The 27,719-nt window shown below is 36.0% G+C and overlaps 1 pseudogene; it reads right to left on the bottom strand.

The window, feature by feature from the left end:
- Positions 1-6,506: 6,506 nt before the first annotated feature.
- Positions 6,507-7,060, bottom strand: LOC101152124 (ganglioside GM2 activator-like; annotated as a pseudogene).
- Between the last annotated feature and the right edge of the window lie 20,659 nt (positions 7,061-27,719).

Genomic DNA, 27,719 nt, shown 5'->3' with positions numbered 1-27,719 from the left:
GGCAATGCAGGTTTTTATTTTTAGATGTAAAATTCTCATACTCTACACAGATGTCAAGTGTATATAGTTCTATGAGTTTTGACAAATGTATAACTGTGTAACCCCAAATCCCATGTATCATCTGAGAAGCAGATGTCAGTGGGATTAAATGTGCAAGAGATTTATTGAGGGAAACACCTGTGAACTATAAAGAGGAAGAGGGAAGAAGTAGGCAGGAATAGCCTGACACTGATTAAAGGAGAGAGCGAGAAAGAATTGAGTGGCTGTTTCATACCATAGCAGAGGTTTGAGAATGTTTCTAATGGAGAGTCTCTGAGCAAAGATTGCTCATTGGATTATTCTCATATTGAACAGAGATGGGAGCTGGGGCTGTCAATTAACTCTGCTATCTACAGTTGGTCAGGACAAATATCTCTGAATAGTTTCTGAGAGGTGTATCTCTATTCCCAAGATGTGGAATATTTATATCACCCCAGATAACCAATCCACCATAGGCAGCCATTGTTCTGATGTCCATCACTATAGGTTAACTTTGCTGGTTCTAGAATTTCACATAAATGGAATCATAGAGTAGGCTCTCATCTTTTTTTTTTGTTTTTGCTGGCTTACTTTGTTCATCATAATGCTTTTGAGATTAACTTCTATTGTTGCACAGGTAACTAATTTATTCATTTTTATTTCCAAGTAGTATTAAATTATATATTTTAAAAAGAATATGCTTGCTATTGTATTTTGTGCCCAGAGCAACTACCTGTTCTTACCTAAAGTTTGCTCTTAAAATTAGCTCATTTCTTCATGTTGTCTTCCCCTAAATTTATTAAGTGACTCTTCTGTTTATTTTTTTTTAAAGCAGAGTTTCAAATTTGCTTATACCTACACTCAGCCAAGCAAAATACATGCAGTTTATTTGTTAATAATTTAGGTGACTTTCTTCATGAGATTTCACTCTGCTGGCTAAAGGAGTACATTTTAAGATCTGCAATTATGAACTTTCTGCTGATGTAGATAGTGTTTTTGGTAAAGTGCTCATTCTTTCAGACCTATATTGCACCATCCCTACTTCTTTCACAAAGATATCATCAAGATATACGAAGGTAGAGAATTTGTGAATTTGGGGAAAAGAGACAAACCACTGACCTTGTGTTGTTTTGGGCAGCGCATTCATTAGGATCCACTGAGAAATGTATGCTTTACTTGATATATATATATTTCTTCAAGCCAGCTATTGACTATGATAGCTGATATTAATGTACTTGCTTGCTAGAGCTGCCATAACATAGTACCACAGAGCGAGTGGCTTAAATAACAAACATTTATTTTCTCACAGTTCTGGAGGCTTAAAGTCTGAGATCAAGGTATTATCAGGGTTGATTTCTTCTGAGGTCTCTCTCCTGGGCTTATAGATACCCCTACACCAACCAATTCTCTAATAACAGATGGGTATCCTACAGTAGTCTGACAATAGTTACCTGAAATTAACATTCCATTCCACAAGTTAAGTGCTCAATCTCAAAAGACTGCCCCTCACTTCAGATGCCAGGCATAAGTCCTGGACTATTGGAACTTTTGGCTGACCAGCTATAAATTCAGGAGGTTTCCACAACCCCTTCGTAAGGTTTAACAAGTGGCTAGAACAGATCACAGAACACGGGACAGCACTTCACTTACTATTACCATTATATTATAAGGGTACAACTCAGGAACGGCCAAGTGGAAGAGATACATAGGGCAAGCTGGGGGAGGGGTGCCCAGAGTCTCCATGCACCTTTTCACACTTTATTGGTGCCTGGAGGTATTCACTAACCAAATATTCTCTGAACTCTGTCAATTAGGGTTTTTATGGAGGTTCTATCATGTATGCATGATTGATTATATCATTTGCCATTGATGATAAACTCTGTCAATTAGGGTTTTTATGGAGGTTCTATCATGTATGCATGATTGATTATATCATTTGCCATTGGTGATAAACTCAATATCCATCCAGCACCCCTTCTCTCCCTACAGGTTGAGAGTAGACCTGAAAATTTCAATCCTATAATCATGCCTTTCTTTCTGGTGGCCAGCCTCCATCCTGAAGCTATCTAGGGGCCTCCAGACACCAGTCATCTCATTAGCATACAAAGACATTCATCACTTTGGAGATTCTGAGGGTCTTAGAAGCTGGGGCCTAATACCAAGTGTTATAACCAAAGATGCGCCTATCATGCTTATTACTCAGGAAATTCCAAAGGTTTTAGAAGCTCTGTACCAGAAACTGGAGACAAAGACTAAATCTATATTTCTTATTACATCACATTATCACAATCCTTTACCCAACTCTTGCCTGAAGTGATTCACCTCACATTTTGCCTTGGTGTTTTTCCATGCAATCCTCACTTTTGGTAGTCTCACCTTCCTGAAAAGCGTGGAAAATTTTGGGTGCCTTTCTAACACATGAGCACTAACAAAGGCTTGGGAGTAAAAACTGTGGCCGTCTATTTACCTATAAAGTTTCAATCTTATTATTTGAGTAAGGCTACCTTATTTTGAAATGAGATAATCTTGCTTAGATATGTACCCCCACAGTCCCAAATGTGAGACCCTTTTAATTCCGTTTCCCCACTGGGACCAAATGCATTCTACCCTCATCATTCTCTTTAACTTGCCTTAGACACATCTCTTCTTGATACTGTGTTCTGTCAAAAGTTGGTCCAGGCACTATTGAATTAAGGTATCTCTGCTTCTCATAATTCTGTTGTCGTCCCCAAATTCCGTAGGTAAAAAGGGGTATGTTGGAATTTTTGCTTCTTTTAGATTATGTTGTATTTATATCTTAGAGCAGGTAGCTTTATGACCTAACCATCATAGGCCCAGGGGATGCACTGTCTGTGGGATAAATTAGTAGAGACAGCGAGGCAGGGGGTCTGAAATTACTTCTGTTTATGGTTTTGTTTTTTGCCACTATATCCCTGGGCACTACTATGTAAACTACTCATAACTGAAGTAAAAGAGAATAGAGTAAAAGAAAGAATAAATTACAATAAATTATAACATGAAGTGAAATGCTTATGACTCAAAGTTTAAGAGTAAAGTAACAGGCCAGGCCCGGTGGCTCATGCCTGTAATTCCAGCACTTTGGGAGGCCAAGGTTGGGGGGATCACCTGAGGTCAGGAGTTTGAGACCACCCTGGCCAACACAGTGAAACCCCGTCTCTACTATAAATACAAAAATCAGCTGGGCATGGCAGTGTGCACCTGTAGTCCCAGCTACACAGGAGGCTGAGGCAGGAGAATTGCTTGAACCTGGGAGGTAGAGGCTGCAGTGAGCTGAGATCGAGCCACTGCACTCCAGCCTGGGCAACAGAGTGAGACTCTGTCTCAAAAATAAATAAAAATAAATAAATAAATAATAAAGTAACAAATATAATACATATAAAAATAAATTTAAGATTAAAAACAGTTTAGAGTGGCAAATTTAATAATTTAAAAATAAATAAAAGAAAATTATTTTAAATTAGTCAAAAATTAGAAGTAATGACAAAAAATTGAATGTATAAAATTGAGAAATTACATTCAAAGCCAGCATATATATTATATATAATCTAATATGTAATATATATTATATAAATATGTATATAACATATATTTATTATATTCTAGCATATATTATATTTTTCTTTTTCCTGTGATCAGGCAGAGGGCTTTAGAGGTCCATGACACCAAGCATACATGTTGAGCTCTTCTTAAGTTGGCCAATAGGGAGCACCAGTAAGTATTTGGGAACAAGATGAAGGAGGGTTTGAGTAAGGCACTGATTTAAGTGCTTTACAAATATTGTCGGCTTGAATTTTCATTTTCTATGAAATAGGTACTATTATCTTTACCACAATTATTCTATGCCTTCACATCTTGAGAGGCATGGTTTGCATTTCTTACTACAGTCATCCACCCACTGGGTTACAGTGATAACTCTCTCTTTGCCCTGTAGTTGAGTCACACGGGTGACATCAACTCCCAGGTTATATTATTTCTGGCTGCATTGCCATTCCTTTTTATTTCCTTAACTCAAACCAGACCTCTGTAAATAGTCCCTTCACACAGCTCTCTTCAGTCACGATTTTCAGTTTGTCAGATCTTTTTTGAGTGTCCCTGCTATCTACTTCCTGTCAGGACTTTGACTGGTAACAGAACATAAATAAATATTTAATATGAAGAAAAATAAGAAGTGAAAAGAAGAAGACTAAAGAACAAAAGTAGAGCTTGCAGTTAGAAATAAGAAAAGGACACTCATAATAGCAACAAATGATATCAAATGATTATCAAATGATAATGGGCTACTATTCTATGCAACTAAACACAGACACACATATATCCACATACATATGATCATTTGGAAACAAAAGAAGAAACGAGGGAAAGTGAGGCTAGGGCAGAATAAGAAAACTGAAAGGAAATTAGGCCAAGGATACGCTTTCTGGAAGCTTCTTCTGGGTTGAGACGGTTATTAGAATAGAATTTTTCTTAAATTCACTTGGCCCGTGGGCTGCCTTCTCCTTTGGAATTTGGTCACAGAAAACTCGATGGCAGAGAGTCATATTTTCCTTGTGCCCCAGGTATTGCTTCTCTCTTCTACTTGAGTCTATTTTTTTTTTTTTTTTTTTTTTTGAGATAGAGTCTCACTCTGTCGCCGAGGCTGGAGTACAGTGGCACTGTGTTGGCTCACTGCAACCTCCGTCTCCTGTGTTCAAGCAATTCTCCTGCCTCAGCCTCCTGAGTAGCTGGGATTACAGGCGCCCACCACCATGCTGGGCTAATTTTTGTATTTTTAGTAGAGACAGGGTTTCACCATGTTGGCCAGGCTGGTCTCAAACTCCTGACCTCAGGAAATCCACCCATCTTGGTCTCCCAAAGTGCTGGGATTACAGGCGTGAGCCACTGGGCCCGGCCTTGCTTGGGTCTATTTTTAATTTGTCTTTCCTAGAAAATATAACGATATTTATTTATTTGCAACTTAAAAAGATTTATTGCTATTCAGGCTTCAAATGAGCCCAGAATTCAGGGCTGCTGTGTGGTTCAGAAGTTGTTATGGTGTAACAGGATGCTGGACAAATCCAGGCAGCCTGACATGGAGGCCACCCTCTCTTCCTTGGACCCCTGCTCCAAAAGCAGCTGCTGGTGGGGTGAACTCTTTCCCAACTGCCTCATTCACCTGACAGGACTCCAGGACTGGGGCATGCAGCCTTGTGATCCCCACAGCTCACAGCTCAGAAGCTGCCCATACCTCTCCTAGCACTGGAGGAAGAGCCTTGTCCGTGGGATCAGACTCTATGGCTTTGGCCCTGTGGAAGGAGAAATGGTGCCACAGGAGTTGTCTTAAGAGCACAAGACATGCACGATCTGAGATCAGAGGTTGCGAAGTGGCCACCCATGAGCCAGACTGTCCACTGATGTTTCTGTTTGGGACACATCACACCACACAGTGTTTAAAAAAAATTAGTTGCCAATATTTTAAAATGATAAGATTTCATATAAAAATCTGGATTTTTGGCTACTCTGGGAATAAACATTGAAACTGTCTGGCAATACTGGGCCAACAGTATTCTTATGTGACACTGACTGGTCATGGCTAGGTAGCAGTTGAGTTCACAGACTGGCTATACACTCTCCAGTCTGTGCCACCCTTAATTATATTTCCAAGTGGAGACCAGGCCTCAGCAGCCTTGTATCAATGCACATGTGCTGTGACTTTCTTTATCGTATAAGAAATATTTACATTGTAGTATTATCTTTAATCAAAAAGGAAAAATCAAAGTCAAGCCTGGAATCAACATGTTTCTCACAGTCCTTGTCACTCATTTAAGTCTCTTGCTAAGCCCTGCGAGTACCTGAGTTTGTAAACAACAGAGCACTCCTAATATCTCTGCCAAGGGATTCCTGCCCCACACACCCTACCTCTCCAGGATATACTGCACACTAGTATTAATTGGGCAAATCTACAAAGGAAATCAAAATTAGCCACAGAAATTAAGGGAGGAATAGACTAAGAGCAACTTCTTTCGCCTCTTCGTTATAACAGGGGGATGGAGTAGAACAAAGTCGTTAATACTCTCACTTTGCCTTTAACTTAGTGACAAAAAAAAAAAAAAAAGAGTGAGAAGAGAGAGAGAGAAAGTCATAAAGATTCTTCAGGTCCTAAAACGCACTGGTTCCCATTCCTCAACTGCTTTGGAAATGAATGAGACTCTTTACAGAGAATGTCTAATGGGGATGGATAATGTGGTCAGCCCAGCAGATGCCCTGGGCTATCAAGAACTGTCCATCTCATCCTCCCTTAGGCCAGGGCGTCTTGCCCCAGCCTAAAATGTTGTTAAGTGGCACAAAATGATTTTCAGTAAGGGTAGCGGACTCATTGTAGAAAGGGGATTAAAGTGGGGCAGAGAGTGGGAATTTGGCCTTGGCAAACCCAAGACAGAGGAAAAGGAATCTTCCTCACACCCCTCCATTCTGCTGTGACGGATGCCGTGCTATATGCCCTTTACAGAGGCAGCGATCTTGATGCAGCTCAGAGGCTTCCCGCGGCTGCTCAGGACTCTCTCTATGCCGTAGTTCCCTGTGGTGAGCCAGCTGGGCAGCTCCAGGTAAGGCACAGTGAATTTGCTCTTGGGCAGTGAGTAGGTTCCTTCTTCAAAGGGATAGTGGCAAGGAAGGAAGCCCATAGGTATGTAGGGGCTCTGGGCAGGGCCCCCCAAAAGTGTTCAAAGGTACAGCTGCCATGGGGTCTTGATCCAGAGGCCAGCCACTTCCTTCTCCAAAACTAAATCCATCTCCAGACGGGAACTCAGAGAGACAGTGGTGCTGCCCAGGAGACTGAGGGTCACGTTCTCAGGAAGGATGATGGGGTCAGGCTCCAGAGTTACGCCTCTGATCACCGCAGGGTCCTTCCCTTCATCACAGTTATTCCAGGAAAAGCTACTGAGCTTTTTCAGGTGGGCTTGCACAGGGGCGCGAGAAGCAATCCCAGGGCGATCTGGGGCGAAGCCTGCGTGAGGGATTGCGTTGTGAAGGTTGGGTCCGGGTGGAGTTAACTGCAAGGTCTGTGGTGGCGGCGGCACCTTTAAATGGCTTCCTGCATTGGTTGTGAACATAACGACCTTTAAAAGCAACAGTAGATTGGAACGGGGATTGAGATGCTCATGTATGTTGAGAGAAATCTTATTCTAGCAAAAAAAAAAAAAAAAAAATGCATCCAATAAGTACAATCGGTGCTTACAATTCAGTGAGCTAGTATTTAAAACGAAATTTCTTATTTACAAAACACTTATGTTTTATCAAACTATGTGTAAGACACTTTTCTAAGTGGTTTACAAATACTACCTGCTTGAATTTTCGTTCTCTATGAAGTAGGTACTATTATCCTTGCTATTTTACAGATGAAGAAAACAAGACATGGAAAAGTTAGGCATTTGACCAAAGTCTCAAGACTAGTAAATGATACAGAAGGCATTCAAACCTACACAGTCTGGCTCCAGATATTGTACCCAATTGCAATTGCTGAATCAATAAATATAAAGCTCTCAGCAGTGTCTTCAGAGAGACAATTAAGTTTCTCAAAATAGAGGAGATATATATATGATAGTGTCACCATGAAGATACTTTGGTCAGAAGTCACAGAAGCAAGCAAAAACTAGCTAATAAAAAAGAGGAGATGTTATATAAACATTAAAAAGTTATTTTAAGAAAACTGAGAGACAAAATGAAGCTATCACGATGTGAAAGAATAAAATATCAAAAAGTAAAAACAAACCATACATCCTGGGAAAATTCTCTAGTTCTCCTCTAATTTCTTCCTTTTTGCTTCATTCTCTCTCAAACTAGTTCCTCAACTTCTTACCCCATGAGGCATGTCATGTAGAGTATATTCTTTAGCTTTCAAGTTTATATCTTTTCCATTCAGGATCCCAGCTGTTTGGCTTTGGTCTGGTGTCCACTTCTGGTCCAACTGACAGAAACAAGTTGGTGAGGGACACAGAGCAAAGTTATGACAGCTAGGGGCAGTTATCAGAGAAAGGAGGTCACTTGGTTTGTGTGGGATACCAGCAAATGTGTTTATCATAGATAGTACCTTAAAAACAGTGACGCATTGCTCAAGTGGGCATTCAATGTGGGGGAAGCCTGGAATAGTGTCAGGCTTCCAGCTTTGAGAATGGTCTTTGGGAGCAGATCTCAGAACCATGAGAAAGAATTTGATAAAGAGCAAGGAAGGCAGCTAGAACACTCTTAGGAAAATACTTAAAGCATAACAAAAAAATGTAGCTTCAGGTAAAACAGGTACTTATTATGAAGTGCACTCATTATGGATTTGTTTCTAATTTGCTTTACTTTGTATTTACTTATTTGTTTATTTAATAATTATTTTTGAACATTTAATATAGAAGAAATATAATGCTGTTTTCCAGAGTCATAGATGACTAAAGCAGGTACTTCCTTTTGTTGAAGGGGATAATAAAATATTTCTTTAGTTTACCTCACACAACTATAATATCTATCTGTATATCTGTCTATAAAAAAACCTGTAGGAAAAATATATATCTGCTCATTTCACCATTCTTATTTAACATTATTCCAGAAATGTTGGGTAAAGGAATAAGACCAAAAAATAACTTAGTCACAAGTTTGAGAAAAAAATCAAAATATCTTTGCCAACAGATTATATACTTACCTAGCAATAAAACCCAAGAGAATCACTAGAACACTTTAAAATGTTTGAGTTCAGCATGTTAAAACAAATATATGAAATTAATCTTTCTACTATTTGAGAAGCAATCTCTTAAAAATAAAATGGAAAGTAAAAAAAATATAAAAAGCAACCTAATAATAAAACAAAAAGAATTTAATAAATAATAAATATAATACCAAGAAAAAATTTTAAGCAAAAGTGTACTAAGCAGTGCAAAACTGTTCAAAATTCTTAGCCAGAGTAAAAGAGAGGATTTTAATAGGAGAGGCATAAAGCATTTCTCTACTGGAATATGTAATAAATATTTCTAAATATAAGCAAAATAGGTTTTTTTTAAAAGAACTGTACTCACCGTAATTGTGGAGTTTATTTGGAAAAAGGCATGAGCTTAAAAAAGAGTAATCAAGAAAAGCTTCTAATCATAGATTTTAAAATATACTATAATGCCATTATAATTATTGTGATATTTATACATTATTACATAGATCAATCACAGAACAGAAAGTCCAAAATCTTTTCCCAGAATATATAACATTTTAGTTAATCATAAAAGTAGCATCTTACAAAAGTTGAGAAAGAATGAATTATTCAGTAAATGTCCTGGGGTACTCTGGATCACCACTTGGGAAAAATAATTGATTAAATCTGTTACTCTAATGATAAAATGCATGAACAACAATTCCAGATGAAATAAATTCATGAATACTAAAAAAATTCAACCTAAAAACTATTAACAAAAAATACAGGTAAATATTTATATAATCACATAGACTTGATCTTTATAAACATGAAATGAGAGACAAAAATCACAATACAAATACAGACATTTTTGGATTACATAAAAATATAAAACTTTTTTTGATAAAAAAGTAATCTGTTAAAATATATATAATCATAAATTAATGAATATTTGCTTAGACTTGGAATTTAAGAACCAGAAAACATTTCACCTTTAAATGTTAAACATATTCTATGTTAATTAGTTTTTTAAAGAGAAAAAATAAATTATCTTGAAAATGCTCATATCTTAATATATCACATATCATCATATTTTAATAAAATTTTTCTCAGATTAAATGTTTGGCAACTATTCATGAAAGTTTCAAGTAATCTATTTCAAATGACCTACATTTTTTATCTGAATCAACGACAATAAAAGTTTCCAAGTTTTCTCTTATAAGGGAGAGATTTTTTTTTTGTAAGGTCACTATTTGTTTTTTTCCTCACAGAAAATACCATAATGGTGCTTTTGTGACTAAACTGCTAGGGTTATTGAGCTCATCACACTGGCATCAATGACAATGTCGCTGATGATGATATCTTCAGGATTCAGACTGTTAATCCATCATTGTACATAGGTGAATACAACAAATTACTTTTTCGCTGTTATGAAAATACAATAAATCCCATGAGAGTAGGTTCCTTTAATGAAACAGATCATGCATAGAAGACTTTGAAATTTGGTGCTAAGGCAATAACAGCTTCTGTCAGATCCCGGTGACTTCATTTGACAGGAGTAATGTTTCTACTTTGTCTTCATTTAGGACAGCTTTGCTTCAGTGACATGACAATGAGTTCTAACAGCTAGCTAGCAGTTCAAACAGCTCTCACGACAGAATCCTGACGTGAAGCCAACAGACTTTTGCAAATAGGAAAATTAATGGTTTTCATAAATTTGTCCCTCATGGCATTATACAACTATAATTTTTTAAAAGATAGATATGTATTGATTATTGAAATCATAATACAAGCGACAAAGAATATTCAAAATAAATTTAAGTTAGAGGGACTCTGGCTACAGTGGATATTTCTATTTGGAAATACTTGTCAAATTCCAAGTTTTATGCTGCAATGGTTTTATTCAGCAATGAGCTTGGATTTTAAGTCAAGAAAGCATGTATAATTTCCCCAAGGACTGAGGCAGAGTAGTCAGAGGTATATGTTGAAAAAATGTTATTGGAGAAAATGAAGATGTTATTTTGGCTTAATTCTAGAGAGATATAATTATATTTAAATTACTTAACAAATCTTTGATTCTTCAGAAAAACACAAGGTGAGATGTTTTTATTACAGGCTGAGCTAGGTTCAGGAGACGTGAGCTGTAAGTCTTTTGCCAGTTGCTAGCTGTTTGACCTTGACAAATTAAATTCACTTATTTGGGTTAGGATTTCTCATCTGTAAATAAAGAAAATGGATTTAATTTATCATAAGTGCTGTCTATGAGAGGTCACTGTGAAGTATCAATGCGTATTAAAAGGATAAGTTTTCTCAATGCCGCCAAAGTAAAAGAGAGTGAAGATATCTAAACACAGGCCATAACATATGACACACACATAAGGCAAAAAGGCAAGCGGGGTTATTTATGGTCAAACAGTGATTAGGAAAAGTCTTTTAGAATGGGCCACCAATGAAGGCAGTAACTACGTACAATAAGCTTATTTGCAGTGGTTTCTTCTGCAATATGAGTAAAATTTAGTTTTCTTGCTCTTGCTTCAAGATAAATATCAGTAGTTTTGTACATTCAAAACACTCACAAATTCAACTCAAGCCTGAGAAAAAGCCTGAGGTAATCTTTAAAACTCAGTAGAGGAGAATTATATCTCACAAAACAGAGGACATTTTTTTAAATTCACGTTCTACCCCCCAAATTCTATACACATGACAGCTAATAAAATAACCCTATGACCCCAAATCCAAGTAATTTTGACTTCTTTTCATTTTTCCACTTTCTTTAGTTAGAACCTTCTTCTCTTTTGAATATTCATTTCCTAACTTAAGTTCTCATCTTTTCTGTTGAAGCTTAGACTGAGGTAAGAAATAGTGCAAGCCAAAGTGAAAACAATTACATTTTTAAAGCACCTATTATATCTAGTCACTTTACCTTACACGATTGCATTTAAGCCTCCAAATCAGCCTATGATGTAGGCATTGTTACCATTCAAACACTAACAATGAGGAAGTAGTTTCTGAAAGAGGGCTGACAACCTTTGAAACACTTTATAGCTTGAAAAAGTTTACTTTTGGAAGCGGAACACATCAACTTCTAATTCTTGATATATGGATTAGAAAGATTTTGGTTCGACATATTTATTTCACATGGCAAACTAATATAAAAATAAGACCAGACTTTTAAAATACTATTAATAACATCTCTTCAGAAATACTTTCAAATTAAAAAATCTAAATTTAAGATTTTTTTGTTATATATAGATATCAGTATATGTTTATATTAGTGCACATGTGCATATGTATGCATGTGTATGTGAACAGATACATCTTTAGTGAAGAAATAAAAGGAAAAGATTATACACACACACACACACACACCCCAAACAGCATATGTTAATGTTTACATAAGGAAAGATTAGCCTGCAAAGAAAGAGAAGGAACAATCAGAAGTTGGAGAAAAACATGAGAGTGTCATTTCATGTGGACTTCTAAAGAGTCTTCCATTGGAGACAATTTGTGAATTTTGAACTTTCTGAGCACTTGCACATATCAAAATATCTCTATTTTCACCTCAAAACTTGAATTGTAAATTGGGCTGATTCTAGGAATCTAAGTTGAATATTACTTTCTCTTAGAACATTGAAGCCTTTCCCTATGGTCTTCTGGTGTCCTGAGGAGCCATTGAGAATTTCAAAGGCCACTCTTACTTATATTCCATTTTACACAACTGGCTTTTGGTGAACGAAAACCTTTAGGATTTACTCATTATCATTGGAGTTTAGTAATTGTGCTGTTTTAATATTTTAGATGAGGGAGGGGTCTTTAATGTTAATCCTCCTCAGCATGTATTTGACACTGTCGATGTCTAGACTTATTTCTTTCAATTCTGACAGATTTTTTTTATTTCTCCCACTCTGACTTTTATTCTTTGTCTTACTGGAATTCCTAATATTGGATGGGGACCTCCTAGATGATCTTCAAATTTGTAATCTATTGTCACCTATTTCACATCACTTATCTTTTTGCTCAACTGTCTTTGAAATTTCTCAAATGTTATCTTCCAAATGTAAAGACTTTCTAATGATTATATACATAGTGTGTTTAATATATACACAAATAAATATATGATAAATATTTTAATTTGTATGTATCTACTATTAGTTTCTGCTAGCCCATTCTTTTTAAAATGTCGTTCTCTTTTGGCTTTATGGATGTGTTTTCATCTTCTGTTACTCTCCGTTCAGGATGTTCTCCATTTATCCCATAAGATTCACTCTCTATCCTTCTTCCCCTCCTTTGTGATCCTAGCTGAGCCCTGTGGTCTGAGTCATATGGGTTGCATCACTAGAGCTCCCTTGTCCTCTGGCATCTGGTTGAGATTTAATACAGGGGGTCATGGGCAGGAGATCAGAGGATGGACAGAGATGTACAGGAGAGTATTTATTCTCCTCACTTCCTCCAGTCAGGCTGTGGATTGGCAGTAAATTGTCTGGAGCTTGTGTCTGGAGGCCCTCAAAATTTTATATTTACAACTCTCATAGTTCTTGATAAATATGTTTTCCCAACCTCTTCAGACCTAGGGGTGATCAAAATTCCATGCCTTTTCTAGGCCAGGGATGCTTTAGCATCTCTTGTTAGTTGCTCTTAATGTTCAAAACTGGTAGATAAGTGCCATCATTGGAGTTTCCTTAGTGTCACATTTTGTGTGTACCATATTTTTTTGCCAGCATCTTGACTGATCTAATGTGTTGATCTAATGTAGTACAAATACATTAATGTATTAATTTTTTTGGATTTTTGCCAAAGCTTTTCAAAATTTTTTACTCCCACATTGTCTTTGTTTTCTCGGGGCTTCTTTTTCTGTTTTTCTTTTCTTTTATCAAATCATTTGTGTATTTTTGTTCATAACTAAAATAGAGACACTAAAATTTTGGTAGAAACTTTTTGTAAATGGAAGGCTTCACTTTAGAGTGCTTGAGACACAATTTGATTATTTTATTTATGGACCCCTCAATAGGAGTACTTGTGTTTCCTTTTCTCTGGGGATAGTCAGTTTCACCAGAAAAGCATCTTCCAATGTCTTGCCTAGAAAGTGTAAGTCTGACTCCCACTATTCATGGGATGGGCCACTGTGTCTGGTCGAATTTCCAGTAGGACCCTCTTCTGCTTTCTTTACAGTGCTTGGTTTCCGTGGTCTGGGACCCCTGTGCTTCAATTTCTCTGTAAATGAAACCTTTAGTTTCCTGCTTAGTAGAGGAGTGATTACATGGCGGTGCTGAATCTGAGAAAGGATCAAGGGTTTCACTGCTCCTTATACAGACTTTTCAACACTATTCCTGATTTCAACCCCTGCTTCAATGCCATTTTCCACAGTATTTCATGCCATCAGTTCCTTAGCCCTTTCAGAATATTACAGCATATATATTGGCCTGCTTTTCATGTTATCTTCAGGAATTCGATCATCAATTTCTTAAGATATGTATGCTTTTTATAGTCTAAAATTATACTGATATCTTTCAGGTCTTCTTGTCCATTGTCTTAGTGTGTGTTTATATTAAAAATATTTCTACCATTGTTATGACATATTAGAAGGAGTTTAAGTTCTCGGCAGCAATCTGAACACAGCAAATCTCTGTAAAAATTTTAAACTTGTTAGAGTGTGGTGGGCAGAAATTATTGTCTCTAATAGACAAATTCCCTCTAAGGATTTTATGACTTCCATAAGGATGGAGAATTAAGGAAAACAATTCTGCACACTTCCTACAGAGTTGTTTTATGGCTATTGTACATCCCTGGCTTCTAAGAAGTATACTTATAGATAAAACATCAACTTTTGTCACTGAAACATTTACAATGTCAAGTATATCTTTGTTCACAAGATCAAAATAATATGGTTGGTGTTTTTCTACTGTACATTTAACAGTTCACTTTTATTAACTGCAATGTGAAACAATATCAAGAATACAAAAAACCTAGAAGTGAATTAAACACACACACACACACACACATCAACACAACAATTTGTTTTGGTACATTTTTTTTCTAGGTGCTTTGTTTGCTTGGGTTTATCCTGATTCTTAGTCATATGCTTCAAACTCCTTGAATACATATTGGCAACAGTCAATCATCTTCTAACTTAGGGAGATAATTATTTTCTAAAATCATTTATTTTTGTAATGGTAACATATAAATGAGAATTCCAAAATAAAACAAAAAATATTCTGGCTGAGGGCCAAGCTCTTTTTAATATTTATTTATTTATTTGTGAGACAGAGTCTCGCTCTGTTGCCCAGGCTGGAGTGGGGTGGTGCGATCTCAGCTCACTGCAACTTCTGCCTCCCGGGTTCAAGCGATTCTCCTGCCTCAGACTCCTGAGTAGCTGGGACTACAGGTGTGCACCACCATGCCTGGCTAATTTCCTTCTTAGTACTTAAATAAAAGTTGTAACATGAATAACAATTTTTTTATGAAATAATTTTTATATCATATCTTTACTAATTAAAATCTGTAGCCTCTGTAAAATTTCAGTTTAACTTTAATATGACACCTGGCATTTTAGAGTTTTTCAAGTAAGATAATTTGTTGGGCAATTTAGTCTTGAAATACCCTAATGGCCTTAAATTATTTTTTGTATGACTTTAAACTTTTATGCCAAATATGCTATATCAAAACATAACTATGTTGTTTACTTTTTAATGCACATTATTAAAGAAGTCCATTTTCATTAAAATGTAAGATTTGATAACCTAAGACATTTTTCAATTAACTAAAATATTGGAGCTGAATGTGGGATTCTTCAGTAATACGTATATTACTACTATATAGTCCACATATAGATTATATTCAAATATGAATGTGAACAGTCATACATTTTATGCAGAATGAAATATGTACAGTAAGTGAAGCTATTTGAGATTAAATTGCATTAGCAGTTATAGTCAGAAAATGCACTGTGGGTAATATAAAAGATTCATATGTTAGAGAATTGACCTACATAAGTACCTATGATAAATAATTATAGCTAACATTTATAAAGAATGTAAAATGTGCTAGACACTGTACATATATTTATTTGCATAATTCTAAAAATAATCCTTTGTTATCATCCCCATTTTGAAGGTGGAGAAACGGAGGACCAGAAAGGTTAAGTACTTTGCTCAAGGTCACAGAACTAATAAGTAGCTATTGCAGGATAAAGCATGTGGTTTTCAAGAAAAATAAATTTTCTCATTTCTGTATAAATGTAGAACATTTTGGTTATGTTCACAAATATTTTATAGACTTATAAGACTGGATAGTATTTTGGCAGGTCTTCTAATTTATCCTGCCTGTTCCAAGAAGAATTATTCAAGTATCAGCTTAAAAACATATATATGTAATTTTGCAAGTTATATATATATATATAGTTTTAAAATAAATTATGCAAGTTTTATGCTTTTTGAATATTTGAACATCACATATTTCTGAGTTTTTGAAAGACAGTAACAATTCATGAAACCAAGCAGGTTCTAAGGAATGGGTCAAAAAACTTTTCTTCAGAGGCCAAATCACAAAATAGGATCTACATACAAATACTCATCATTTCAACGGTCTATTGCTGCTTAACAAAATAAGGGGCTAAAAAACCAATCATTTCATTTCATTTGGCTAAAATGCATGAGTGTAAAATTCAGATGGCGCTCCTTTGGGCAATGCTTCTGCTTTATGTGGCTTCAGCTGGGGTCATTTACTCTGTTGCATTCAGCTGGTAGCTGGGCTGTGCTGGAAGCTTCAAGAGGATTCATGCAGGTGACTAATGAGAAATCTCCCCATGGCTTTTCTCCCTCCATGAAGCGTAGTTCTTTTTTTGTGTGATTGTCAGGGTTTTTCATGGATATGTGCTTTCAAGGAGACAAAACCTAAAAAAAAAAAAAAGCTAAAGAAATATATATGATTCTCACAAATATTTGTTCATACATATTTAGAGAGTTTACATAAATTTCTACATTGTATATATATTTATATATACATTATACAGGTTAACAATATACATATTTGAACACATAATTGTACATGTTTATATATTTTAAATTTTTATACATATCTCTATATATTTATTCTCACATGAATATTGTACTAATATATTAAAAGCCTTGGAACCTTCTAAGAAGGTCTTTTATCATCGTATTTAGTGATGTTAAATAAATTACTAGTATGAATATTATATGACCTTAAAGCTTTGTCTTCATATTCTGTTTGCTTAACTTTTAAATGTTTATAAATCATTATAGGTTCATATAATTTACTAACATCTCAATGAACAATATAAACTTAGAGGAGTATCCTTTTCTAAATATTTCAAATGGCTCTCTTGGTAATTTAAAAAATATTTGGGCAGCTTTTTTTCTGATATGATTAGATTTTCATCTTGTCTTCTGGTCAAATTAGAACTTCCTGGGAGAGAAGGGAAAGCGCCAGCTCCTATTTTCTCACTGTTCACATGTGTTTTGTTATTAGCTTAAATCTTAGTCTGTAGCTTATTCGCAAAGAGCATTTTTAAATTTATTTTGAGACAGAATCTCGCTCTGTCGCCCAGGCTGGAGTGCAGGGTGGCACCATCTTGGCTCACTGCAACATTCACCTCCTGAGTTCAAGCAATTCCCCTGCCTCAGCCTCCTGAGTAGCTGGGATTACAGGCATGCACCACCGCGTCTGGTGAATTTTTTTTATTTTTAGTTGAGACGGGGTTTCCAGTAGAGCTTATTGACTGTTTCACCCTACAGAGTAGTCAGGAAGTGACTTCCAAGGGAATATAGATTTCCCCTAGCTTCTCTCTCTCTCTCTCTTTCTCTCTCTCTCTCTCTCTCTCTGTCTCGATGCTTCCTTTTTGATCCCAGCCACCATGCTGGGAGGCCATGTGTAGTTATTCTTGCTGACAGCCTCAGCTGAGAGACAAAATCAATTGTCAAGCATGTGAGTGAGGAATCTTTCAGATGCATCTAGTCTTCAGCTGCATTCCCCAGCTGATGCTGTGCAGAGCAGAGACAAGCTGTCCTCATCAAGCCCTGCCGAAATTGCACATGCATGAGCTAGAAAAGTTATTGTTACTGTTTTACAGCACAATATTGTTTCGTTTCACAGCAAAAAAATATTGTTTTACAGCAAGTTTGAGGAGGTCTGTAATTTAGTACTTGTTAACCAGAACAAGAAGGCAGTATATTTTGCTTATGTTTCCATGGATTACCTTGCACACACCGTTATGCTAACAGTCGACCCAGCTTATAATTACCCAGCTTATAATTAAGAGATTCACAATTAATTGAGGTTTGAGAAAAAGAGCAAAAATACTTTCTTCTGTCAATATTATAAAACATGAGCTATTGTTTAGCATAATGAAAACCCCTACATACAAAACCAATACGTTGACCCAAATATCATTCTCTCTGAGAGTTCCCATGACATTTATTCTTGGATAAATGTAGCGTTATGTTGAAATGAAGGTGCTAACATATTGAACTCTTATCAGATATGAATAAATGAAATATTTCATATTCTAAATTGTTTTTCAGCATTGAAGTATGTGAACTGAAAAAAGAAGAAATTTTTTATTTTTTTAAAGAGGGGCTTAAATGTGTGATTTTCTGGAGGAAAAAGATATTTTGGAAACATAGAGTGGAGCTGATGAAATTCTGATTACTTGTAGTGAAGAGCAAAGGTATCAAAGATGTGTAACAAAGCTTTGAAGGGAACCGTGAGTGGCTCCAGGACAAACTGTATATCTTGGACATTTTTGTTGAAATAGGTTTGCTTACCTCTGTCCAAAGAATTTTGATTGTAACGTATCTTTTTTCCTATTCTGTCAGATTTAGGGGCTCATTATTGCTTAATAAAAGTTACTGCTGCTATTGTACATATGATTGTTAGGAGTACAGGAAAGTGTTAACTGGAGGCTGATGCTTTTGTTATTTTTACTAATCCAGGCATGTTTGTGGCCTTAGGGCTGGGACAAGCTTGTGACCATTGAAAAGAACAGGAAGAGATGAATATCAGAGATCCACAAGACAGTCTGACTCAATATGGAGAATGAAAAATGAATCCAATAAATATGTATGTGGGCTGGAGGTCCCTGATGCACTGAGTCAAGATATGGATTATTTTAGAAATGGTATAAATTTGAGAAGTGTAAAAAATAACAGACTCTGTTATATTTAGCTTGAAGCTGCAATGAACTGTCTCATATATGTTGAGCTAATGTTCAGTTCCCTGCTGACACCTTTCATACTAGTAGGCCTGTTTTGTTTTGTTTTTTTTTTCGGTAGAGAAATAATCAGTTCTTTGGCACTGTGATTATTAAACCAAAACATTCAATACTCTCTCTATCCAAGCAAAGATTCATTTTATTGTAAATGTCACTATCTTTCAGCATTGCAAATTTCTTCACTAAAATTTTGCTTATACTAAAATATAATCCCTGGTAAATAAGGTGGATACTTTATAAAAATATCTTTTCCTTCCACATTCCTTTAGATAGTTTAATATGTTTTACTATATATTAACATCATCTTATTATGTTAGCTAAGCAATTTTAATGTGGTAATTTAACATATAATGAAATCACAATATAAGATACTCTTAATAGAGCACATTTGTATTAGGTTGGTCATGGTTTGTGATTGTGCAGTTATAAATGATTTATCTAGTATACATTTTAAATAATTTTCTATCTCCAGTTTGTAAAAATTAAATAATTCATTGTATTACAATAAGAAAACTTAGTAATGAAGATTTAGTTGATGCAAATTGAGGCAAATTTGAATTTTCCCAATTCACTTAATTCAAGAGGTTTTATTATTAGAAAAAAAGCTTCTCTTCTCACCCAAGTTTAATGATTTGACAATAGTTATTTTTTTAATGCTCTTAGATTTTTTTTAGTAATGGTGGCAAAGTCTCAAAAATTTATTTTTTTTAAAATACACTTTACTTTTCAGAACAGTTTCTGCTTCATAGCAAAAGTAAACAGGAAGTACAGACATTTCACATATACCCTTTGATACCACAAATGCACAACTATCCCACTATCAACATCCGCCATGAGAGCAATATTTTTTTTTCCTAGAAGAGCCCACATTGACACATTATTATCACCCAAAGTCCATAGTTTTCATTAGGTCTCACTCTTGGTATTGTACATGCTGTGGGTTTTAGCAAGTATATGATGACATGTATCCACCGTTATAATACCATACAGAATAGTTTCACTGCTCTAAAAATCCTCTGGGCTCTGCCTATTTATCACTCCCTCTCTTCTAAACATTGGCAACCACTGCCTATAATTTTGCCTTTTACAGAATGTCATATAGTTGGAATCACATAGTACATAGTGCTTTCATTTTGGCTTATTTCATTTAGTATTATGCATTTGAGTTTTCTCCACGTCTTTTCATGCTTGATAGCTCATTTCTTTTTAGTGTTAAATAATGTCTCATTGTCTGGATGTATCAAAGACTATATCCACTCACCTACTGGATGACTTATTGGTTGCTTCTCAAGTTTGGCCAATCATGAATGAAGCTGCTGTGTTCAGGTTTCTGTGTAGACATAAATGTCAATTTTGTGTGAACAAAAATACCCAGGAATGCAGTTACTGCCAACAAATGGTAAGAGTATGTTTAGTTTTGTAAAAAACTGTCAAACTGTCTTCCAAAGTGTTTGTACTATTTTGAGTTTTCACCAGCAATAAATGAGATTTCCTATTTCTCCATATGCTTGCTAGCATTTGGTGTTGTCAGTATTTTGGATTTTGGCCATTCCAATAGATGTATAATGGTGTGTCATTGTTATTTTAATTTGCAATGCCCTAATAACATATGATGTTGAATACCTTTTCATATGCTTATTTGCTATCTGTGTATCTTCTTTAATTTGCTATCTGTATATCTTCTTTAATGTATCTGATCTGGTCTTCTGCCCATTTTAAAATGGGGTTGTTCATTTTCTTACTGTTGAGCTTTAAGAGTTCTTTGTATATTTTGGATAACTGTCCTCTACAAAATATGTCTTTTGCCAATGTTTTCTCTCAGTCTGTGACTTGACTTCTCATTCTTTTGACAGTGTCTTTTGTAGAGCAGAAGTTTGTCACTTTAATGGAGTCCAGCTTATCAATAGCTTTTGTTAATTTCCTTTTACAGGAAAAATCTCCCCATATTGTCCTGTTAACTGCATAGCTATTTACAAATTTGGTCTAGACATAATTTTATTTATTGGTTTGCTCCTTTCAAAAATGTTACTGCTATACTTCTGTAGTTTACATTCAGCAATAATACTCTCTAATTTCCCTAAAATCAAATATATAAGGTGCATCCATGATACAAGCTCTGTTTGTTGATCAGTGAATAAGGAATGAGGACTGGAAGAGGGATTTAATTCAGCTTGTGATATGAAAGTGATGTGATTTTAGTGTATTTTCTACATTTAGGAAAAATAGTGTTGTTAGGATTCAATAGAGAAGCAGAACCAGTAGGGGATATACATTATATGTTGTTTTCCAAAGAATTGGTTTATGTGATTGTGGGCCTGGCTAAGCAAGTCTGAAATCTGTAGAGGAGGATGTCAGGAAGGGCAGGATAGAGCTATCAGGCATGGGCTGAAGCTGATTTTTGCAGGTGGAATTTCTTCTTCAGAGAAGCCTCAGTTCTGATCTGAAGACATTCCACTTGGTTGAATCAGGTCCACATCTTATAATTTCTTTTACTTAATGTCGTTTACTTAAAGTTAACTGGTTATGGGCTTTAATCACATGTACAAAATTCTTCACAACAAAACTTCGATTAGTGTTTAATTGAATAAATGACTACTGTAGATTAGCCAGGCTGACACATAGAACTGACCATCACAATCTAACTTTTATCAACTTGGCACCCATAAATGCCTGTTTAAATCTTATTTAATCTCCAAATAAAGACAACAATGAAGTCATACTTCTACTTATTATAGGACAACTATTTTGCATTCCACCAAAAACTTGCTAATTCTTTCCTCCAAAGAGAAGGAAAAGTCCTTGGGTGATGTTCGCTCGTCTTCTTTGATACCCTAAAGTTAAGTACTAAGATGTAAAGATATCTATCATCAGCAGATCTTATGTTAGATAATAAGAGGATGAGAGGGAAAAATAAAAATGTTTGATTCATATGTATACAAATATATTCATGACAAAATAAGAAAAACATAATAAATATTACTGTCCTCACTTCTGCAACTGGTCACATGATCATAGTTGGTACCACTAGTAATAAAACTACCTTCTTTCTATTCCCATTCCATATACTCTTTATCTTCAGCAAGCAGCTTAGCTGGTTGTGGTTCTTTGCGTGGTGGGTTGACCCAAACTTCCATTCCTGAACGACTTGAGATTTTAATAGTCTGGTCTGAATTGGGTTGCTGTACTTTTCAATTAACTGTAATCATAGGACGTGGTAGAACTAAGAGATGCCCTAAGAGATCTATTGTACTCCAGACATACTCTTCCTTACATCCATTATGAAGTAGCAGTTGTATTTCCCTTTGGCAATCAGGATCAATCACTCAAACCAATACAGTAACCCCCTTCTTTCCTTGTAGATTCAAACTCATAAGTAGCCCAAATAGGGCTGGTGGTAGTTTGAATTTCCAATAAAATCATTGTTTTGTCTCCTAGTAGAAACGTTTATCCATTTGAAATTAAAACCTCTAGGCGAAAAGAATCTAAGATTGCCAAGACAAGAAGCAAAAAAAATTTTGCTAGTGGATTATTGGTGGGTAATAAGGAGCCACTCCCATTTCCACCTTTTGATTCCTGGATGATAAATGCTGGTTATTGGGAAAATGCCTCAATTTATTTAATGTTAATTGAGAGCATGTACTATATGCTGGGAGACATTGCCCCAGTCCTATAAGGTGTGGCTACCTAACTCATACCGTAACTGAATCTTCAAAAGGCCATTCTACTAATCAATCAAGGCAGCTGCTTCAGAATGGTGCATCCTGAACATGGTAAGACCAGTGAATTCCATGTGCATGGGCCTGTTGCTATACTTTATTTACTACGAAATGAGTTCTTTGGTGAAAAGGAATGTTACATGGAATACCATGGTAGCAACCTAGACATTCAATAAGTTTGTAGATGATAGTTTTTGCAGAAGTATACAGTTAAGACAAATCCTTATAGAATAAGTATTTATTTCAGGAAGAAAAAAAATTCTGCCCATTCCATAATGGAAGCTTTCAATACAATCAGTCTGCCACCAGAAAGCTGGCTGATCATCTCAGGGAAATGTGCCATATTGGAGACAGAGTGTCGGTCTCTGCTCCTGGAAAATTAGCAACTTCACAGCGGCAATAGTCAAATCAGCCTTGGTGAATGGTAGCCCATGTTTCTGAGCCCATGCGTAACCTCTATTCTTCTCACCATGTCCACTTTGTTCATGAGCCCAGTGAGCAAAGACAAGAGTGGCTATGAAAGAGGCTGGCTGACATCCACAGGAAAGGTCAGCCTAGTCACTTTATTAGTAAAATCCTTCCGTACTGAGGTCACTCTTTGGTGAGACTTCACATGGGAGACAAATATCCTCATATTATTTCCCCTCAGAAAATTGTAGCCACACACCTCATCCCCACACCTTCTTGTCACCAGTTGTCTGATCATTTTCTATCCAAGTCTTTGACCCACCTAGCCAAACTACTGGGCACAGCCCATATATCTGAACAGACTTATATGTCTCTCCATGTCTCCTTTCAGGAAACATAAACAACCAAGTGGACTGTTTGAAGTTCTGCCCCATCCCTTAGGGCTGTTTCTCAAATGGGTGCAGTGCTGCAGCTTTCCACTTTCATCTGGTCCCTGCCAGTTATGCAAAATGACTTCTAAACTAGGCCTGAGTTTTATCTTTCTCAGTCAACTGATATTAGAGTACTGTTCATGAGAACATCATTTTGCCTATCACAAATAGAAAGTTAATAATGAAGATTAAAAAATATGTATATTATATATATATCATATATATTTATATATATGAGAATTTAAAGGTGCATGATGGAAAGAGACAGGATAAAGATATTTGGCATTCATTGTCTACAAAGAAAACAGATAGTAAAAAATATGGATGGCGAATACAGCTGTGTGTGTATACATGTACTAAAGGAAAAGTTTAGACAGTAGTAGCTTACATGTTTGCATAGATAGCAACAAGTAGAAGTATGTATTAATAAGGGAAATAGTATAGAATAATAAATTTGTGATGTCTGAAGTGGCCTGAGAGATTGCCTCATCCAAATTCCTTTTTTAAAGATTCCTTTTTGTTGCTTTTCTAATATTCCTTTCTAGGTTTCCCTTCTCAAACTGAAATTGCCAGCAAAGACAATTAACCGATTTTAATTTACTTAGATATAATATTTTTTCTCTGTTTTCCTGACATGCCCTGTGCTTCTAACTGCCATTAAGAGTTTATATTTATATATAGCACAACGATAGAGAAATAACCATGCATATTTATTTTCTAATATGAGCATTCACAATTTGTGCCATATGAAAAACATGGCTAGAAAAAGTACTGCAAACTAAAACTAGCCATTACATTTACCCTTGGACAAAATGTATTCAGACTGTGTAGGTTCACTTGTGTGAAGTTTCTTCTGACTTTGCCTGAGACAGCGAGACAAATCCATCCTTTTCCTCCTCCTCCTCACCCTGCTCAATGTGAAGATGATAAGGAAGACCTTTATGATGGTTCACTTGCACTTAATGAAGAGTAAATCTGTTTTCTCTTCTTTATAATTTTCTTAATAACATTTTATTTTCTCTATTTACTTTATTAATAATACAGTATATATAGCACATACGACATACATGATCTATCAGTTGTCTGTTTATGTTATTGGTAAAGCTTCCAGTCAACAGCAGTCTATTAGTAGTTAAGATTTTAGGGAGTGAATAGTTAAATTGGGGTTTCAAATGCAGAAGGGGATCAGAGCTCCTAACCCTCACATTGTTCAAGGATCAACTGTATTTTTTTAACTTAAGAGGTTCATTCATTTTGTCCTCAGGAAGCCCATAATGGTATGGTTTGCACTGTAGCATACACATTAACAATCAAGGTACCTGGACTTTTACCCCTAGGAACACTTTAGAAGTTGGCATTCCTGATATCAACAGAAAATATCTTCCTTATAGTAACAGACACCAGTGATAAAGTCCTGCAGAAGGGAGAAATATAATTCAGTCTTTAGTAACCTTGCTAGACTGTAGTTATTCACAATTCCTCATGTTTTATAAGGAAATACAAATTAAGCCTTCTGGAAAAGAAAAAAACAGCATTCATGAAGTAATACTAGCTTTTTGATTTCATATCTATATTAAAATCCCAAGTTACTTTAGTTTTTTGCTATACAGAAAATATAATTTCTCAAAAATAACATTTGTAGCCTTTATAGAAATTTCCTCTAATTCTTCATGACAGAGTGCAGAGGAATTGCTCTTTTGATTTTTTTTAAATTTTGCAATTAATAAATGACTAAAATCTTTAATTCTAGAGTTCTCTTCAGAAGTTTTTTTACTTTGGTATATACTCCTTCAGACATTTTGAAAATTATGTAAATTTATAAAAATGATAACCAATAGACATCTATATCCATATATACATCTGTGTGTTTATATTGAAATATTTATGTGTCTATTCCTCCTTCTAACAAAGACAGCTTCAGTTATAGTCCATGGTCAAGGATATTGCCAGAGGCAGTTTCATGACTAGGGAGGTTATGTTCCTATCAAGTGACATCTCGTTGCAGGTACTATTGAACTGAGTGAGAGACTAGGCTCTGGGTATTATGGTGTAACCAAATGTGTTATCTGGTAGCAGGGTGGGATTGGAGAGAAAATCACAAAGAAGAGAACAAAGGATAACTGAGTCATAGTAATGGTGGAAAAATTTTAAGAAGATCAATAAACTAATGTTCTGGAATAAGTTGACTCTAAGTTTACCTCAGGTTCTGAACAAACTTTGAAGTTTAAGTTTTAGCAAGATGAGGTTGTATTTGTTTAAGTGAGCATATGTTGTTTGAAGGCCTAACATCCATTTCCCATTCTGGTGACCAACCTTTATTTTTCTTAGGATATCACCTCTCCCTCACTCTTTGTCTACATTGTTTATGTGGGTCTTGACCTTACTATCACCTCTGTGATAGGATCTTCACTCAGGCTTATGTCAATCACTCTATTATCTCAAGCCAAAACAGTTCATTCAAGGGTTTCCAAGGGGCCCAATTGAAACCAAGAAGGATTAAGGCCAAAGAGGAAAAATTACCTTTAACATACATTGAAATCAGAAGCATGACGATATGATTGTGTAGACCTTGACAGACATTTTACTGTCTTAATTCAAGAACCTGCTTGAGAATAAAGCCAGCCCTCTAAGAAAATAGAGCAGAGAGATAGAGATAAAGATGAGAGAGAGGGAGAGAATATAAATCAATCCCTGATGATATTTTTTAAGGCTCTTGACTCTAGTCATACTTAAAGCCAAAATATTTTATGAATTTTTCAGTTTTGTTAGCCAATTCTTATTATTTTTTATTTTTCTTTTTTTTCTTTTCTTTCTTTTTTTTTTTTTTTTTTGAGACGGAGTCTCGCTCTGTGGCCCAGGCGGGAGTGCAGTGGCGCAATCTCGGCTCACTGCAAGCTCCGCCTCCCGGGTTTACGCCATTCTCCTGCCTCAGCCTCCCAAGTAGCTGGGACTACAGGCGCCCGCCATCACGCCCAGCTAATTTTTTTTGTATTTTTAGTAGAGACGGGGTTTCACCGTGTTAGCCAGGATGGTCTCGATCTCCTGACCTCGTGATCCGCCTGCCTCGGCCTTCCAAAGTGCTGGGATTACAAGCGTGAGCCACCGCGCCCGGCCTATTTTTTATTTCTTAAGCCATTTTTTTTTTCAATCTTTTTTCCCTCTTACAACAAAAAGGACAGGGTCAGGCTGGGCGCAGTGGCTGACGCCTATAATCCCAGCACTCTGGGAGGCTGAGGCAGGTGCATCACCTGAAGTCAGGAGTTTGAGACCAGCCTGACCAACGTGGTGACCTGTCTCTATTAAAAATACAAAAATTAGCCTGGCATGGTGGTGGGCACCTGTAGTCCCAGCTACTCAGGAGGCTGAGGCAAGAGAATCACTTGAACCCAGGAGGCGAAGGTTGCAGTGAGCCAAAATTGTGCCATTGCACTCCAGTATGGGTGACAAGAGTCAAACTCTGCCTCAAAAAAAAAAAAAAAAAATATGGTGGGGGGGAGGAGGATGGTAGGGTTATGATTTTTTTTTCTGAGGTGTCTGAGTGTTAAACTTTCTTTTTTACGATTTTTTTTAGTAAGATCCACACAGGGTCTTACCCTGTTACTCAGGCTGTAGTGCAGTGGTGTGATCATAGCTCACTGCAGCCTTAAACTTCTGGGATCAAGTGATCCTTCCACTTCAGCCTCCAGAGTAGTTGGGACTACAGGTGCACACCAGTGTTCCTGGTCAGGCTTTTCTTTGTTAAACCCAAACAAATAGAAACACATTTCATGCTTGTGGATTGAAAGAATCAATATTGTTAAAATGGTCATATTGCCCAGAGCAATCTACAGATTAAATGTTTTTCCTATCAAGTTACCAATGCCATTTTTCACAGAACTAGAAAAAGATATTCCAAAAATCATGTGGAACCAAAAAAGCCTGAATAGACAAAGCAGTCTTAAGCAAAAAGAACAAAGCTAGAGGCATCACATCAACAAATCTCAAACTGTCCTATAAGGCTATAGTAAGCAAAATAGCATGGTAGTGGTTTACAAACAGACATAAAGACCAATGGAACAGATTACATGACCCAGAAATAAAGACACACACCTACAGCCACCTGATTTTTGACAAAGTCAACAAAAATAAGCAATGAGGAAATGACTACCTGTTCAATAAATGGTGCTGGAATAGTAGGCTAGCCATATACCGAAAAATAAAACTGGACCCCTAGATTTCACCATATGCAAATATTAACTCAAAATGGATTAAAGATGTAA

This window comes from Gorilla gorilla, chromosome 2, assembly GCF_029281585.2.
Source record: "Gorilla gorilla gorilla isolate KB3781 chromosome 2, NHGRI_mGorGor1-v2.1_pri, whole genome shotgun sequence".
Taxonomy (NCBI): Eukaryota; Metazoa; Chordata; class Mammalia; order Primates; family Hominidae; genus Gorilla; species Gorilla gorilla.
Note: the sequence above shows the minus strand (reverse complement) of the source record. Positions and strands in the feature narration are given on the sequence as shown.